The 16,568-nt window shown below is 40.0% G+C and overlaps 1 pseudogene; it reads left to right on the plus strand.

Annotated features, from left to right (window-relative positions):
* The first annotated feature begins 1,773 nt into the window (after positions 1–1,773).
* The window catches only part of LOC137848951 (kinesin-like protein KIF27), a 118,195-nt pseudogene continuing 103,400 nt past the window's right edge, over positions 1,774–16,568 (plus strand).

The raw sequence follows: 16,568 nt of genomic DNA on the forward strand, positions 1-16,568 counted from the left end.
CTAGCAGCGGTATACATTCTTAAAAGCATGGCAGGCCAGAGCAGAGATGTAATAGATAAGTGTTTCTTTTAGCATCAAAGCTGCAGGAAGGTCTGGTGACAGAAGTAAGGAAGTCCAATTAAATCTTAAATGTGATTGTTATCAAGGTATGTAGGGCTGTTTCCTGATGCAAATAGCTCTTTTTAGCACGGGCAGAAAAGCAGCCTAATTGAATTTAATTTTATTTCCATTTTAAATGTAAAGGGAAAAAACATATTTTTATGTTTCTACACTCTTATCTGTTAAGGGGTTGTTTCAGTGACTGCTTAATAAGATTTCAGTTGAAGCTCTTTGCATAAGATGTGCACACACTTTTTGGCTTCTAATTTAGAGCTTTTCACAGTGGGTGAGTTCTTTCTGGTGCATGACCTTAAGTCTGTCTTGGTAATGGGTTCCAAAAATATACAAAGCCTGTCCCGTTTGATTGTGCTCCATGAGAATAGAAAGGATGGAATGATGGAAATCCATGCTGTTTATTTTCAAAATGTTCCTTTAAAGCATCCATTAACTCTTTTAAAGGTATTCTAATGGATGGCTGTAAGTTACCATTTTCATTTACTCTGCCAGACGAGACTTTTCAGAGAGTAGAGTAAGTGAGGGAGTTACAGCTTAATATATCTTTATTAAGCCTTTTTTTTTTTTTTTTTTTTCAAAGCAGCAGAATTCCTGAAATATCTGAAGTCATCAAAGGTCGCCACAAAGTTTACACATGGGATGAAGTTTAGAGTTCTCTTAGAGTGAACTTGGAAAATGCAGAGGTTAAGACAATAGCATTATTGATTATCTTAGCGAATTCACCTAGCAAGGAATGTGCGGGTAATAACAAAATGGGTTTTAAATGTTTTAGTAAACAAACACAATGTTATTTCATTAATTTGTAAACAAAACATGAAGATAAAGAGTAGATACACCTTGTGCAATGCACACTCTATAAATGAAACAGTATGTACTGAAACTTGCAAGTGATGGAGATAAAAGGTTGCCCAGCAGTTACTGCTGCATCTTTAAAAAGAAAAAAAGAAAAAAATAATTTTTCTTTGGGAAAGACTGTACAGTAATTAAAGAACACACATCCTTACTTTGGGATTTTTTCCAAATCAAAAAGAAGACTTTACTGGAATTGAAATAAAAGTAAGCTGAGCAAAGCAACTATTTTGTACAGTTTATGACTCTTACACAAATGTGTGTGACAGCAATGTATTTACATTCGTGCTTCAAGCTTTTGCCACTGCATCTGTGTTTGCCTTGATTGGAGTGCCTCTTCAGACCTCTGCATATCCCACAGGTCCTTTTAGATGTAAACAGTTTAATTCACTGGTATTTTAATACATTTATTGTATAGGGAGTAAGGAAACTGCTTTTCAGGAAACCAGATTCAAATTGGGTTAACCTAATATATCACAAGTTTAATTTTGCTAATCGGATTAATTTTCTGTTTGCCATTAATATCCTTCTTCTCCAGTTACATAGTTACAGGAAGAAAAAAAAAAAAAAAACACCATACTTTTTATCGAATTTGTTGTTTTTAAACAAGAGCCTGCATGCTGCTTTCAGGCTATCACGTTTAGTATAGCTTTACATAAGTATTTCCTTATATTTGCAATCTTTTCCATAATTTGAGGGTTTGGGTGAGCAAGAGAGTCTCTTTATTCATTTGGTATGAACCAGAGAGGTCTTTGCCTCAGCACATCGCCAATAAACCGATGAAACAAACTTCTTTCTGGTGATTAGCTTCTCTCCCTGGCCTGTAGGTGGGTGTGTTTAACAGAAGGAAGGAGTAGGAATGCGCCTGTCAGCCTGCCTTTGCAGCTAATTAGCTCAGCATACAGCAAAGATAAGCAGTCCGGGGAGGTGGACCCTGCGGAGGGTCGTGGGGTTTGAGGCAATGCCTGATTGGGAGACGTGGGGAGATTCCTCAGGAATCCAGCGCATCAATGAGCTGCGGAAAGTTGGTACAGGACTTGCCTGACTCAGGCATGAGGGCAGCTTGTGGCTGCTTTCTGGAAAAGCAGAGCAGAGATGGACAGAACCTTGGAGTCTCTGCAACTTGTAATTGCCCAAGTTCTGCCTCATCGAGACCCTGCCCTGGTTTTTAAAGACTGTAAGTACCAAAGATAATGATTTTATTTCCCTGATAGTGAGTGTATTTAATTCAAATGTCTGTTGTACCCAACAAATTAAGAGAGAGAAGTAATTAACATGCTTGTACATGTATTCGTGTGCATACCACAAACTATCATTATTTTATCTTGCCTATTTGAAGGCAGTGTTGCTGCTTATTTTTTAAGTTTGCATTTCAGAAAACTGATTCACAACTTTTACCTAGGATATTTAATTACATTCTAATAACATGGTAAAAACTTTACTGCTTGACAATTTTGGAAAACTTTATGCCAACTCTCTTTCTGTGGTTAGTTTGTCCTATAAATTACCTTTCTTGACTGTAGTACTGCAAAATATCAAATATTGCAATCTTAAAACATAAGATGTTTTCCTGCAAGTATATGGAATGTGATTTCTCTCCCCCCCCCCCCATATCAGACTTGACTATGGATGCACTTTTTAAACCTGGCCAAAACACTTATTTATTCTCTCTTTCTCTCTCATTTTACAAACTATCCCTTGTGAAATGTTCTGAAGTACCTTTCAGTAGATGGCACATAATAAACTGGCCTGATGCATCCCTTGAAACAGAGTTCAATGCAACTCACATCACAGAAATAAGAGTATTTAAATTTGAATTTATGATTTGAGTGGGGCTATGCATGGAACAAAGTGCTATTTAATTAGTAATTTCTTAGAAAATACATCCACAGATTTCATACAATGGAAAAAACCCTCTTCAACAGATCAAATGAAACAATAGTTAAATTCCATTGTTCTCAGTTTTCTTCACAGGTGAATAAGATCTCTTGATGTCATGCCCCCAAATCCGATCCTACATAAACAATTTGATTGTAAAATTAGTATTTTGCTGGGTGTCATTTCAGTCTGAATCACCTAGTCAATCATTTAACATGCAAACAATGCTGGAACAATGTTAGATTTTTAGAAGGGAGTTTTATTTATTTATTTATTTAACATTCACTTCTAATTGTAATCTCCCGTGTGACCTGAGGCACACTGCAGAGACATTTATTTAATCTCCACTTCATTCTTTTGTCAACAGCTGTTAGAGTTAATAAAATCAGTCTCATACAGTCAACTGTTGCCTTCTAAACTTGCTGTAAAAGGAATAAAGACTTAAAGACATGGCTAGTGATGGACCTAGGGGAAAAACCCATGTACATCTGCATTAAACAACTCCACTTGCCAGATTCTTATGCTCATAGCCACACTGAAAAGTCAGAGGCTGACCCAGTAGTTCCCTGGAACTAAGTTGGATTTACTCTTGTAGAAGGATGCTACTCTTGTGTGAATGTAGCATAAGGATCTGTCCCAGAGCTTAGGAGTCTGACATCTGTTTCTCAGGCCATCCTGCAGGAGGTTTGTATGCTGCTGGGTAGGTTTGTATTACTGTTGCAGTCTTGGGACCTCGTGGAGCAGTCTGTGAATGTACACACATCACAGGAACAAAGAATTTGATCGGGGTGCAGTGTGGGGGGTGGGCTCAAGGAGAGGGGCATTCCCTTTCATAAGTTTCCACTGGTAACCAGTTCCTGCAGGTCTACTGACAAGGCTTTTATTGAAAGTGTACGTACAAGCTGCTTGGACAATGCATTTGTGACCACCCACAGATCTAAGGGAGGGAGAGATGATTAAATAGAAACAAAAGTGCGAGTGGATTCGAGTAGGTTTTTTTTTTTTTTCTACTTTAGATTTTCTGAGGTATGAAAAGAATTTTGAAGGCATTCTAATATAAATTTAACCTATACAGGCTTGAAGTTGCTGTGAGTGTGTGCCACTAATTCTGACTGGTGACAGACATTCATAGTGCTTTGTCTGTAAGTCAGATGAGAATTTACATGCATTCTTTTTATCTTCAGCAAAAAGTCATCTTTAGATCTAGGTGGTGTCCATCTCTGACTTTTAATCAGATTTAAATACAGCAAGCAAGTATTAGACTAGAAAGAACATAGTGTCTAATGTTTCCCCATGGGACCACGTCCACATCTCTTACAAACGCATTACTTTCAGACCTTATTGGAAAGAACAAAGTAAGAATGAAGTCCATTCAGGATCTACTTTGTTGCAGCAGCATCTACCCTTTTCACAATGTGGTGTGACTCAGTATGTCAACAGGACTGAGTTTTGCTAGGGCAAGATGTCAGAGCAAGTCTGCTCATCACTGCTCAGCACCACATACACTTTTTGTTCCCATTCCAACCTAGAGGTCTTGGCTTGCACTGTCCCAACACTTTGTTCTGTTGGGAATGTCTCACAGAGGGCTTTCTTCAACAGCAGCAGGGAGAGACAAGATGTTCAAAAGTCCCTGCCCTCCTGGGTGCAGCTTGCAGGAGCAAATACAGTGAGTGGTGCTGTGCCTGCTGCAGCAGTGCTCCTTCTGGGCTAGCATCTGCCCAGCAGAGGCAGAGATGATGGGATTTGGGAAAGATGCAAGATCATGGCTAGGTGCCCTGGCAACAAGACAGCAGGGATAATCTGTTTCTCACAAGTTCCTCCCTGCCATGAGAATGCTTTATCCTTATAGTGGTAGACAATCTTTGGCAGAGAGCAGGGGTCTGAGCAAGGCCCCGTGGTGCAGGCCTGTCACCAGCCCACCGATGGGGGACGGGGAACAGTGGGCTGCAGAGGGGCTGGCAGCTCCAGCAAGAATGGGACAGGCAAAGACATGGAGGAGGAAGGCAAGAAGAAGGAGCCCAGTGCTCAACTCATGCTACTGCAAGAGTGTTTGCTTTTTGGTGTGTGTGTTTGCCTGAACTGTGCGCTGTATGTAGCTTCCATCCCAGATAACATGATAAAAAGATAATGCTTTCTACCATGCAGACCTAATTAACCCCAGCACTGGTCTAATCCATATGCTGACCTTATTACGACTTCGTTTTCATATCAAAAAATATTATGGTATCAGGTAGGAGTTACGATAAAGCTTGGAAAAAAGCTAAGTACTTCCAGAAAGTCTTTTTAAGCCCTGACTTGAATTTATGGTTCCTAGCTGGATTGCTACTTGGTTGGTTTGTGAACATTTAGCAAAGTGATTTTACATCAGCTGAACAGCACTGTGTCTCCATTTCTTTTTACTGGTAGCAACAAATCGCACATTTTCCTTTGCACGTTTTGCCAGCAAAGATTTCAGGTCAGCAATAGATGGACAGGTTAGACTGTAGAGTTTTTAATAAGAAAGTATGTTAACTTATGGGGATCTGCCCATAATTTTTGGTAGAATCAGCCCAGCTCACTTTTCTTCATTTAACATTGAAATAGATTTGTCAGTGGGTACCATACTAGCTCTCTGATACAAGCTGTTAAATTGAAGTGCACTATAGCCAGAGTAAGTCAGTTGCCTTGGAGAAATATTACAAGATTAAAAGTTTTATCAAACAAACAGTCTTTTCCTTTCTAGATTAATGTTATTATTACTATACTATTCCTGTGCGAATCAGTTATACTTCTGATTATCACAAGAGATTGACCAATTTATAATTCTTTATTGCTATATTCAGATGCTGAAATTATACCAAAGTTCTTATCATTTTCCCATGTAATGCTACATAAGAATGTAGACCAAGCCAAGCTGTTCGGCAATGATTAACAGTTGTCTTCAGACTATCAGCTTAAAAACACCTGACTTTAGTATGTTTACTCATTCTGTTCCAAGTGATAACCTGCTTACTCAATTCATAACGCTGCAGGGATTGACTTTTTGCCTCAGTCCAACGGTGGTGTCAGTGAAACCCTCCCAGTCTCTACCCTTCCTTTCCCTAGCTGCATCTAAATCTGCTGTGACTACAAACATACCAATGGTTCACAAAGCCTACACCATTCTCTGAGCTGCTTGCCTCCAACATCTTCTTCTTTCTTCCTTTACTTGGTAACACGTTCAGAATGGCTCTTGAGGAGGCCATCCAGTTCATTTATTTAATTTTATTTTGTTCTTTTTCCAAATCCTTGAAGTCTAGGAACTGTCAGTCAGTGCTGGATTTAAGGTAGTCATTGCCAATTAAAGATGTTGCTTCTCACAAGTGGAATCTCACCCCACAATCAGATCTTCTTTTCCTGAAACAACATCTTGCTACTTTTTGTGCTTTTTAAGGGTTTTAGACAGAATCACCTAGTAGTCCACTGCTAGATCAGCTCACTCATATAGCATCCAAATCCATCATGGAGAAGGAAAAATGCCCCTGAAGTCCTCTCAGCATATTGTTGGTGTCCCAGTACATGATACTTAATAATGTTTTTATATATATTTAACAATATACCTAATTTCATTAGGTTTAGTAAGGATATGGGGCTTTTTATTTTTGTACATAAACATGGAGAACAGAATAGTATAGCATATGGACCAGAATATCCTAACAAAATCACTGCTAACATGCTAATACATAACATAATATATATGATAAATGCATAGTAAGATCATGGGAAAATTAATTGATATTGCCTACTCACATTTGTACCTTTTTTTTCCTAAAGCTATTATTTATATGTTTAAAAATATGCAAAATAAATCAAAAGAGAAGCAATAAAACCTTCCCTCAAAACAGCTGGATCCCACTCCAGTTGCTGCCTTTTTTTTTTTTTTTTCTAGAGATTTAAACAGTATCTCTTTGCTAGCCTGAGCCCAATTTAACAGCTTCCCTAAGATGTATGCATTAAGTTACAAGCCTTAATAGGCTGCAGCTGGGGAAGGGTGCACTTGTAACTTATGAACTTTGTTTAAACGATATAGTTTTACTGATTATGTGCCATGGCTTGATTTAAGACATGTAAGGGAACTTTACTAGCCTCTCACTGAAGAATCTTCTTTAATAGATTTCATATTACATATTTCTTTCATTCAAAAAGCTTGTATTTTTCTTCTGCATTCACGTATTAAATTAAATCCACGAAGGCAGTTAAAAGGACTTTTAGAAACAGCTGTTTTAAGTTTTAAAATGACAAAGTAGGTGGTTATCTTGTGTGTGTGTTCTTTATACTCCACTCTCTCGGCAGTGAGACGTTGTCAAGTATATGACTCCATTCCACTTCAGTGGCAGAGTCACTTGGCTCCCACTCCGATTTGCCCTTCCAGTCTTGGCCAAAACACCCCCCTCCCAGTTGGCCAGCCTCCTGTTTATGGCATTGTTTGTTTGCCTTGGTTGAGGTGAATGCCTAGCCAGTATTTTTAGCAGTAATTCACAGAAACCTGGTGCTATTTTTCTTCTGGCATCAATGCAGTGCAAACTTACTGACATAATCCAAGTTGGAGAGTTCTGTTTCCCACTTAGAATGATATTTAATTTGACTCACAGACTTCCTTGAGCAGAGGCAAGACAGTTGCTACTGAAAGGTGAGAAATTGTCTGGAAAACAATGTTGTGTTATAATAAATGTGTTATCATTTAATCCTCTTTCAAACACAGTTCACATCAAACTGTATTTCTGAACTCTCAAAAGAGCTCAGGGTTCATTTAGGGTAAATGCAGCTGTATAACCCACATATTTGTTGTTCCACAGAACTCGCAGCCTGTCCTAAATTCAAATATATATATATATAAATAAATAAATAATAAAAAGTCCTTAGAGTCTAGGAAAACTTCAAGAACTCTACCAGGATTTGCACTTGGGGACAGCTTCATTTGGTACAATGCTCAGCCCCTGGGCAAGAGGCTTTTCCAGCTGAGTAAGAAGCAAAGTAGAGAAGAAAAATCATCTTCTCACCTCGTAACTAGGCATTACAGCCAGCATCAAATAGACTGTTGTGGAACCATTAATATTCACAGATGGGAGAGTACTAAAGGAGGGTATATGGAATTCTTGCTCTTGACATGGTGATGCACGTACTACTATGAAACTCTAACTGAGAAAGATCTGAGGTATAAAGTGGATAAAATATTGTCTGAATGGGGTCTTGGCATTGCCTACAACAAAATCAATACTGTTAACTAATTCAGCAACTGACAGTGTACAAAATAAATTGTTTTAAAGCATGGATGATTTAATCCTGAAGAAAATTGTTTGTCGTTGCATACAAATACTATAAGCATTATCTTAAAAACTCAACCACATCATAGGCATCTTTCAAAATACGAAAGTCAATTACAATGAGAATGTCCTTTCAAAATGAGACGTAAATTACAGTATTTTGCTGCATTAAACCATGAATCTTGTTGTTTCATTTATGTACTTCTGAAAATTCTCATTGTTTTCCATACTGCATTTTTAGACTTAAGCCAGTTGGATGCCAAATACTGATATACAGCATAGAGACTGAACAACATTCTGCCTAGAATGTTTAGAAATGAAGGCAAACAATGCATGTGATTGCAGGAAAAATGAATATTGAGAGATCTTAATACAACATTAGTAATCATCATATTAGTAATCATTAGTTACTACCTTAGAATAGTAACTTAGTATATTTGATTGTGCATCTGATCATATGTATACATTTTTCACATCTTCCTAAACTACTACAAATCCATGTGATACATAATGAAGGAAAAAAAAAATAATAGTGGCTGTAGTGGCTGTTAAGCATAAATAAAATCTTTTTTTTTTTTTTTTTTTTTAGTAGAGAACTGTTTTCACACACACCGAATTTTTACAAGTTTAGCTGAAATTGTTTTAATTATATATTTGAGATTGATATGCTGTTTTAATTTAATGATGATAAACATACTGATTCAAGCTAAACAGTTGAGTAAAATAAAATTAATTAAATCAAAACATAAAGAATTCTTGGGGAAAAAAAAGTTTGAGGCTTTGATATCATGGCTGCATTCTGTAGTTTAACCTGATGCATCTTCATGTTCATCACTGTTTTGAGGTGCTAGTTTTGGCTAGGATTGAAAAAATCACAGCAAAAACTGCAGTGATAATTTGATGCTGCCACTACATACATACCACCAAGTATTTCCTGCTACCATCCTCACAGCTAAGCCAGGTTTTATGTTTATCCAATTCAGTACAAACCCAGGCACTTTTAATTACTTAATTACAGAGATATCCAGCTGCACTGTGGGATAGGCACATAGCTTTCATTTGACAGAAATTCTAAACAGAATAAAAATGATGCTGCTCAGCTACTGTTTCTGTGTTAGTCATACACGTATTAGTTTAATCTGTAGCAGCTACTCACTGCTTACTAGTCCTCTGGTAAAATATTGCTTTATCTGTAAAATTTGAGACAGCTTAAGGCATGTTTCAGGATTTCAGGAAAAGAAGGGAAATATATTTCTGTTGGTGTATTGCAGTGAAAGTAGATACCTCTCTATAGCTCTAAAAAGTCTTTTGAATATTAGTTTTCAGAGTGGAAACTTTCAGCCAAGTGAGAGATGCAGGCTGTCTAAATGCTGAATTACCATCGAAAGGACTCATGAACAAGAATGGAAATTAAAACAGAAATTTTACACTCTGAACTCTTAATTTCTGTAAAACTAACAACAGAAGAGAAGCAAGGATCAGACACACAGCAATTTAGGTCACTTATTGCTATCATTGGTACTAAACAGTTTAAATACCTGTTTCTTTTATAGACCACTATACCAGTATAATTTCCTCTTGGTAAGCAAAAGCACGCATGATATTTATGGGTAGTTTCCCCTCCATCAATGAGGGGCATAGGATACTAAAATCTAGGGACTTGGACTGGACAAAAAATGATCATGCTTGGGATTTCCCTGTGCAGCTTTGCCAATTGCATTGTACATCTTCTTAGAAGACTCAGCAGTTTATTACCTACAGAATAATCGATCTCATCATGATGTGGGAGAAATCAAGCTTTATTAAAATTTATTTATTTATTGTTTTACCAAAAGTTGTATCATACAGGCTGAATGATGAGACCAGAAAGAGTACTGTGGGTTACCTACACCACCAAATTCATTATTCCTGTGGACTTTGCATTATTGTTTTTAAGGACTGCACTCTTGGACAACAGTTGTTTCAAAAACCAAAGCACTTTAAGGAAACATCCTAAATCAGTGATATTCTTAAAGCTGATACTTTCTGTTGCTATCTATTTCAATACCAGTAAAGGACTGAATGTCACCAATACCATTCTCACACTGAAGCAACAGCTCCTACTGAATTGTCATGTTTAAACTTGGAAATTTTACATTCATGAATTTTATGTTCAAATATCAGTTTTCACTTAATGGGTTTAAAATTAGATTGTTACCCAATGTGTGCATGCTCTGTGGAGCAGAAGGTCTCATAAAAAAGAAAAAAAAGAAGAAAAAAAAAAAACACTCAGATGTTTACATCAGTGAGGTATTCAGCCAGAGACCAGTTTCTGAAGGTGGATTACCATTTGGAGTCCATACTGGTAGCAGTTTCCCTGGCTAGTAGACCAGTTTTTCTCCCACATTCATCATCATTTAGAAAAGCAGAAGTCAGTTTCTGTGGTTAAGAGTTCCTCAATATTTCAGTTTTTTCTCACAGCTGCACTGAGACAGTGGTTATCCCAACATGTTTCCTGTTACAAATACAAAATTTATTCAGATAGCTTTCTTCTTTACGGTGAAGCAATATTCCAATGCCATGAGAGTTCTGCAGCTTTAAATGCCCACAATGCCAGAACTGGTAGGAGCCAACACTGCTGCTGCATCCGTGACACCATCCAGTGGCAGACAGCAGTGTGCTCCAAACACCCTGCCTCGCCTCCCCAGAGCTCAGACCACGCCACCCGCACTTCCTCATGGCTTGAGCACAGCAAAAAGGGAACTGGTGATGACCACACTCTGTGTGTCTCCCCTTGTCATGGCTAAATGCCAAGAAAAGCTGTTGTCTGTGAGAGCAGTGCAGCTGCCAGAAGTCAGGAAACAGGCGGTGACAATATTGGAGCTCACATTGCTCACCCTGCAGCAAACAGAGCAATGCCCTGTCCATAGATTGCATGTAAGCTACCACCAGGGTGACACTGTCTCAAAATGGATCACTTCTACATTATTCCACTACTAACAAGGTCAGACGAGATGAAGAAAGAGGAAAATTATACATGTATGAGGAAAATTATCTCTGCCACTGATTCCTGTATGCACTAATACTTGATACTGAACCGGTATCAGTACTCTGAAGGACCCATACTGCTGCCTAGGGCTTCCATACTTCCACTGGAAGGTCCAAATTAAGAAACATACTTCTTACCTTCTGAATTTAAATTTTCAAGTGAGAAATGATGAACATCATACACAGCTGGTTTTTTTTTGTTTGTTTGTTCATTTGTTTGTTTTTGCATAGTGTTGTGGTTTAACCTATCAGGCAGCTAAGCACCATGCAGCCATTTGCTTACCCTCCTCCCTCCCTCTGTGGGATAGGGGAGAGAATCAGGAAAAAGAAAAAAAAAAAAAAAAAAAAAGGAAAGAAAGCCTGTAGGTTGAGATAAAGACAGTTTATTTGGAGAGAGGAAAAAAAAAAAAAAAAAGAAGAAGAAAAAAAAGGAAAATAATAATAATGATGATAAGAGTATTAATACCACTAATGTGTACAAAACAAGTGATGCACAATGCAATTGCTCACCACCTGCTGAACGATGCCCAGAAAGAAAGAAAATTATCTCTAAGCTACACATGGCTCTGTAAGAGGAGTCTAGATAAACTATACTAAAATTCTTTTTGAGTCCAAGCTGAAAAGTGTTGAGAAAACCCCAACACAGAACGTAAAACTTTGGAGTACTGGCTCAATAGTCATGATGTCAATTGGATTTCTGGTTTTCACATTTCTATTTTCACATTAGCCTGCAACTATTATCATCATAATATACAACACCTTTTTTTCCAGCTACTTCATAAAGTTTTGCATTAAAAGTCAGCTGCTTTCCTTGCATGACCATGTGTTTTTGTTTTTGTTTTGTTTTTTTTGAGAATGGAAAAGAGGAATCTGAGTATAACATTTTCTCATGTTTGAAAGTGAGCAGCTTAATGGCTGCTGTGATATCAAAGTTCCAACACATTGACTTAATAGTACAATATTGCTGACCTGCAATTTATGTACTACAGTAGCCTGCAATCCCAGAAAGTCCAAAATTGCCACAAAATCATATTTTTCACACCAGCAGAGATAATCACAGACATTTTATTATCAATAATAAATGTATCAAGCTCATATGTCTGCATTTCTTGTGTAACACAGAAAACACTAAGATCAAGGACATGTATGCATCCTACATTCAGCATTTTTATGTCTTTGACAGTGAATGTCGTAGCAATATTGCAGGAGTTCTGGGAAAGCAAACAGAAGCAGAAGGCCATATTCCCAAGCGAAGGCATCATTGTGTATGAATCACTGAGCTCCCTGGGCCCACCATTTGTGAGCTATGTTACCTTGCCGGGAGGAAGTTGCTTTGGTAACTTTCAGGTAAGTGTCAGCTTCCAATCTTTGCCAGGGGAATTTTATCTATTTATTTATATATTTATTCAGGAAAATTCTTTTGCCATAGAAGATACAGGACAACTACTTCTGTAACAATGAATACTACACTTGACTTTTCCAATCTCATTCTGTCCCAGCCCTCACCGACTTGAGAGACAAGGTACCTGAAGGAAAACAACACAGAGTTCTAGGAATGATTTTACCAGTCTTGTCTCTGGTTTCCAGTCATATCTACAATGAAGTGAAACATTATGAGTAACTCAAGCATTTCTGTCAGTTGAATCTAAGACCAAGGTGTTTGTAGTTTCTTTCTTTCAGAAAACAATAATATATTTTATGGTGGAGAAATAGCTTAGTATTTTATTTTATTTTATTTTATTTTATTTTATTTTATTTTATTTTATTTTATTTTATTTTATTTTATTTTATTTTATTTTATTTTATTTTATTTTATTTTATTTTATTTTATTTTATTATGTTTTCCTTCAAAACAAGGGTCTGATTTGCGATCCGTAAAGTAGAATGACACTGAATTTCTTCCTGGTTCTGTGCTTCGTTTCTTTTAAACCAAATATACTGTGAGGAATTTTGAGGAGGTTTGACCACTGGAAAGGACAACTTGAAACAAGGTTGTCACCCACTGTTGTTCATTCCACCTGGCTGCAGAGCTGCTTAAGCTGGCAGTTGCTTGTGCTACCAGCTGCTGGTAGCTGCTGTCCTTGCACAGCTTACAGGGGGCTACTCACCAATTACATGTAAGTCTAACCTTCAGAAGCTCCAGCTCGTGTTAAATTTCTGTTTTTGTAATAAGTTATGAACAATTCTTAGCTTTTTCAACAAGCAATGCTCTTCATGGGCCGCAGCCTCCTCCAGGCCACATCCACCTGCTCCACCGGGGGCTCCTCCACCCATGGGGGGGCTGCAGCGTGGAGATCTGCTCCATGGGGGACCCATGGGCTGCAGGGGGACAGCCTGCTCCACCAGGGGCCTCTCCCTGCACAGCCCGCAGGGGAACTGCTGCTGCCTGCCTGCAGCACCTCCTGCCCTCCTGCGGCGCTCACCTGGGGGGCTGCAGGGCTGCTTCTCTCACGCTTTCACAATCCTCTCTCCCAGCTGCTGTTGCACAGCAGTATTTTCCCCCCTTCCTTAAATCTGCTCCCCCGAAGCCCACCCAGCAGCACTCCCTGCCTCGGCTCTGGCCAGCAGCAGCTCCTTTTTGGAGCCATCTGGAGCTGGCTCTGCTCTGATGCTGACAAGATGGGGCTGCATTCATTTCCAAACTGTCTGTCATAAAGGCCTTCACCTTTGCATTACATTGAGGCAGCGGTGATCTCAGCCTTATTGTATTGCTCTGCGTAATGTAGCTCCCAAAAGAGATCCCAAGGTCCAGAACAGACATGGAAATAACTGGGGGGTTGTAAGGAAAACAATTGTATTCCATCCTACAGCAACACCAGAGCTGTCTGGAGAGTTTTGTTTCATTTGCTCTGTTCTGTTTTGTTTTCTCAGTAAGGTTTCTTAGAGAGAGAAGATTGAAGTGATCGTATTGCATGCCCATCCAGCCCTCCCCTTTGCTTGTCCAGAGCTTTTACCTTGTCTAGCACGATGCATGAACTTGGTCATAGGCACAGTTGTTTCAAAGACATTCTGCTGCTCGACCTGTTGTGAAAACAGAGAGCTAAGTATTTGGACGAGAACATGCTTCCACCTGCACTATGACCTCCACAACTAGATATGGAGCCATATCAGCCAGAAGGAAGTTTCCTTCACAGCTGCTGCTTCTTACACTATCTGGACTCTTACTTTTACTCTTACTTGCCTTTCCTGCATTAGCACAAAAAAAAATAAAAAAAATAAAAAAATTTGGGAGATTACCTTTGCCATCTGATGTCTTCGTTTCCAGAAACTACACGGAATCACCTTTATGAGAACTGTCCCACACTGCGAGCATGGGTGTTGCAGTCAGGCCAGATATGTCCCTTCCACGTCAATAACCAAACCTGTCAAGTTAAGAACATGGAATTAATGAAAAGGAAATCCTTCTATTTTGATCTGAGTTCACTTTTTTTTTTTTTTTTTTTTTTTTTTTTTTTTTCTAGACCAAGAAGAACCAGCAAAAGTCGGGTGAAAAATGAAATGAAAAATGTTAAGGCCAGGCAGCTTGCTCACTGCAAGTGCTAATCTGAAAGCAGATGGAGTGCATCTTCATACACTCCATCCTGAGACACTCCACTCAACAGGCCAGACCAGCTGATGAAGTGCATTGCTGTCCTGAAGTTTAATGTGATGGGCTACTTTTAAGTCTCTTGTTTATGCTGTAGTACTTGAGGTCTATGGCAGGACCACAGCACACTCTTATTTGTCTACCCTTCTTTCTTGATCGTGTGTGGGAAAGAGAGAACATGCAGAGGCCCTCAGCCACATGTTGCACCTGTCACTCTGTGCAGCTACATCCCTGAGCCAAAGTACCAAACTTCATGCTTGTGAAAGGACTTTACACAAACTACAGAAATCTAAAATGAAGCATCCAAACACTTACAGAAGGGTGGGCCCTCTCGATGCACCTCAACGTGGGATCCACAAGTCCTCACGTGGTTTCATCCAGCACACTTCTCTGTCCCTCCTCGCTAAACTTGCTCAGAGGCAGCCGTTACCAAGGTGTCACAGTGACATCATTCAATTCTGTTTCTGAAGTCATCACCGTAGGCCCCTGGCAGCGGCAACACAACACTCTCTGTTGCTAATGCGAATGTCTCAGAAACAAGTAGAGAAGTACCACTCTCCCCAAGCTGACTTTAATTGGAGTAGTTCCAAAATTATTCTCTGCCCCCCTACATCTGGGGAAGGTGTGTGAGAAATCTTTTCCTTAAGAAAGGATTACAAGCCAAAAAAAGCTTGCTTCTGATATGTTCCCCTTCCTTTTAGAGCTGTTCACCTTTGATTTCCAAGGAAGAAAAAAGAAAGTGAAATCAACAATTCTCCTCCTCCGAGTTGGGAATATGAAATAAGCCCAATTATTTAGGAAGCCTGAAAAAGGAAACTATACGTGTCCTTGTTAAACACCTTGTTGCTTCTGAAAACTTTTCCAGTACTTTGCAGCTGCAGTGCTTTTCGGTGGGTGGGCAGCCGAGCTCCATCACGGCCACTCTCTCCCTCCCCCTCCTCAAAGAGAAAGGGAGAGAAAATACGATGCAAAGGGCTCAAGGGTTGAGACAAGGACAGGGAGATCGCTCAACAAGGATCGTGATGAGCAAAGCAGACTCAGCATAGGGAGACAGTAAGATTTCCTGCCTAACTACTACTGCTACCAGGCTAGACAAGTGAGAACCAAAGGAAAGAAACCAAAAACACCTTCCTTCCCCCCATCTGAGCTCTTCCAGCTCCTCCCCCCGTGCAGCGCAGGGGAACAGGGGGACTGGACTGGGGGTTGTGGTCAGTCTGTAGCACTTCATCTCCACCACTCCTTCTCGGTCCCTCTCTGCCCCTGCTCCACGTGGGCTCCTCTCCACGGGCTGCAGCTCCGGCCCGGGGCCTGCTCCTGCGGGGGCTCTCCATGGGCCGCAGCCTCCTCCAGGCCACATCCACCTGCTCCACCGGGGGCTCCTCCACCCATGGGGGGGCTGCAGCGTGGAGATCTGCTCCATGGGGGACCCATGGGCTGCAGGGGGACAGCCTGCTCCACCGGGGGTCTCTCCCTGCACAGCCCGCAGGGGAACTGCTGCTGCCTGCCTGCAGCACCTCCTGCCCTCCTGCGGCGCTCACCTGGGGGGCTGCAGGGCTGCTTCTCTCACGCTTTCACAATCCACTCTCCCAGCTGCTGTTGCACAGCAGTATTTTCCCCCCTTCCTTAAATCTGCTCCCCCGAAGCCCACCCAGCAGCACTCCCTGCCTCGGCTCTGGCCAGCAGCAGCTCCTTTTTGGAGCCATCTGGAGCTGGCTCTGCTCTGATGCTGACAAGATGGGGCTGCATTCATTTCCAAACTGTCTGTCATAAAGGCCTTCACCTTTGCATTACATTGAGGCAGCGGTGATCTCAGCCTTATTGTATTGCTCTGC

The sequence above is a fragment of the Anas acuta genome, unplaced genomic scaffold, assembly GCF_963932015.1.
Source record: "Anas acuta unplaced genomic scaffold, bAnaAcu1.1 SCAFFOLD_50, whole genome shotgun sequence".
Classification (NCBI taxonomy): Eukaryota; Metazoa; Chordata; class Aves; order Anseriformes; family Anatidae; genus Anas; species Anas acuta.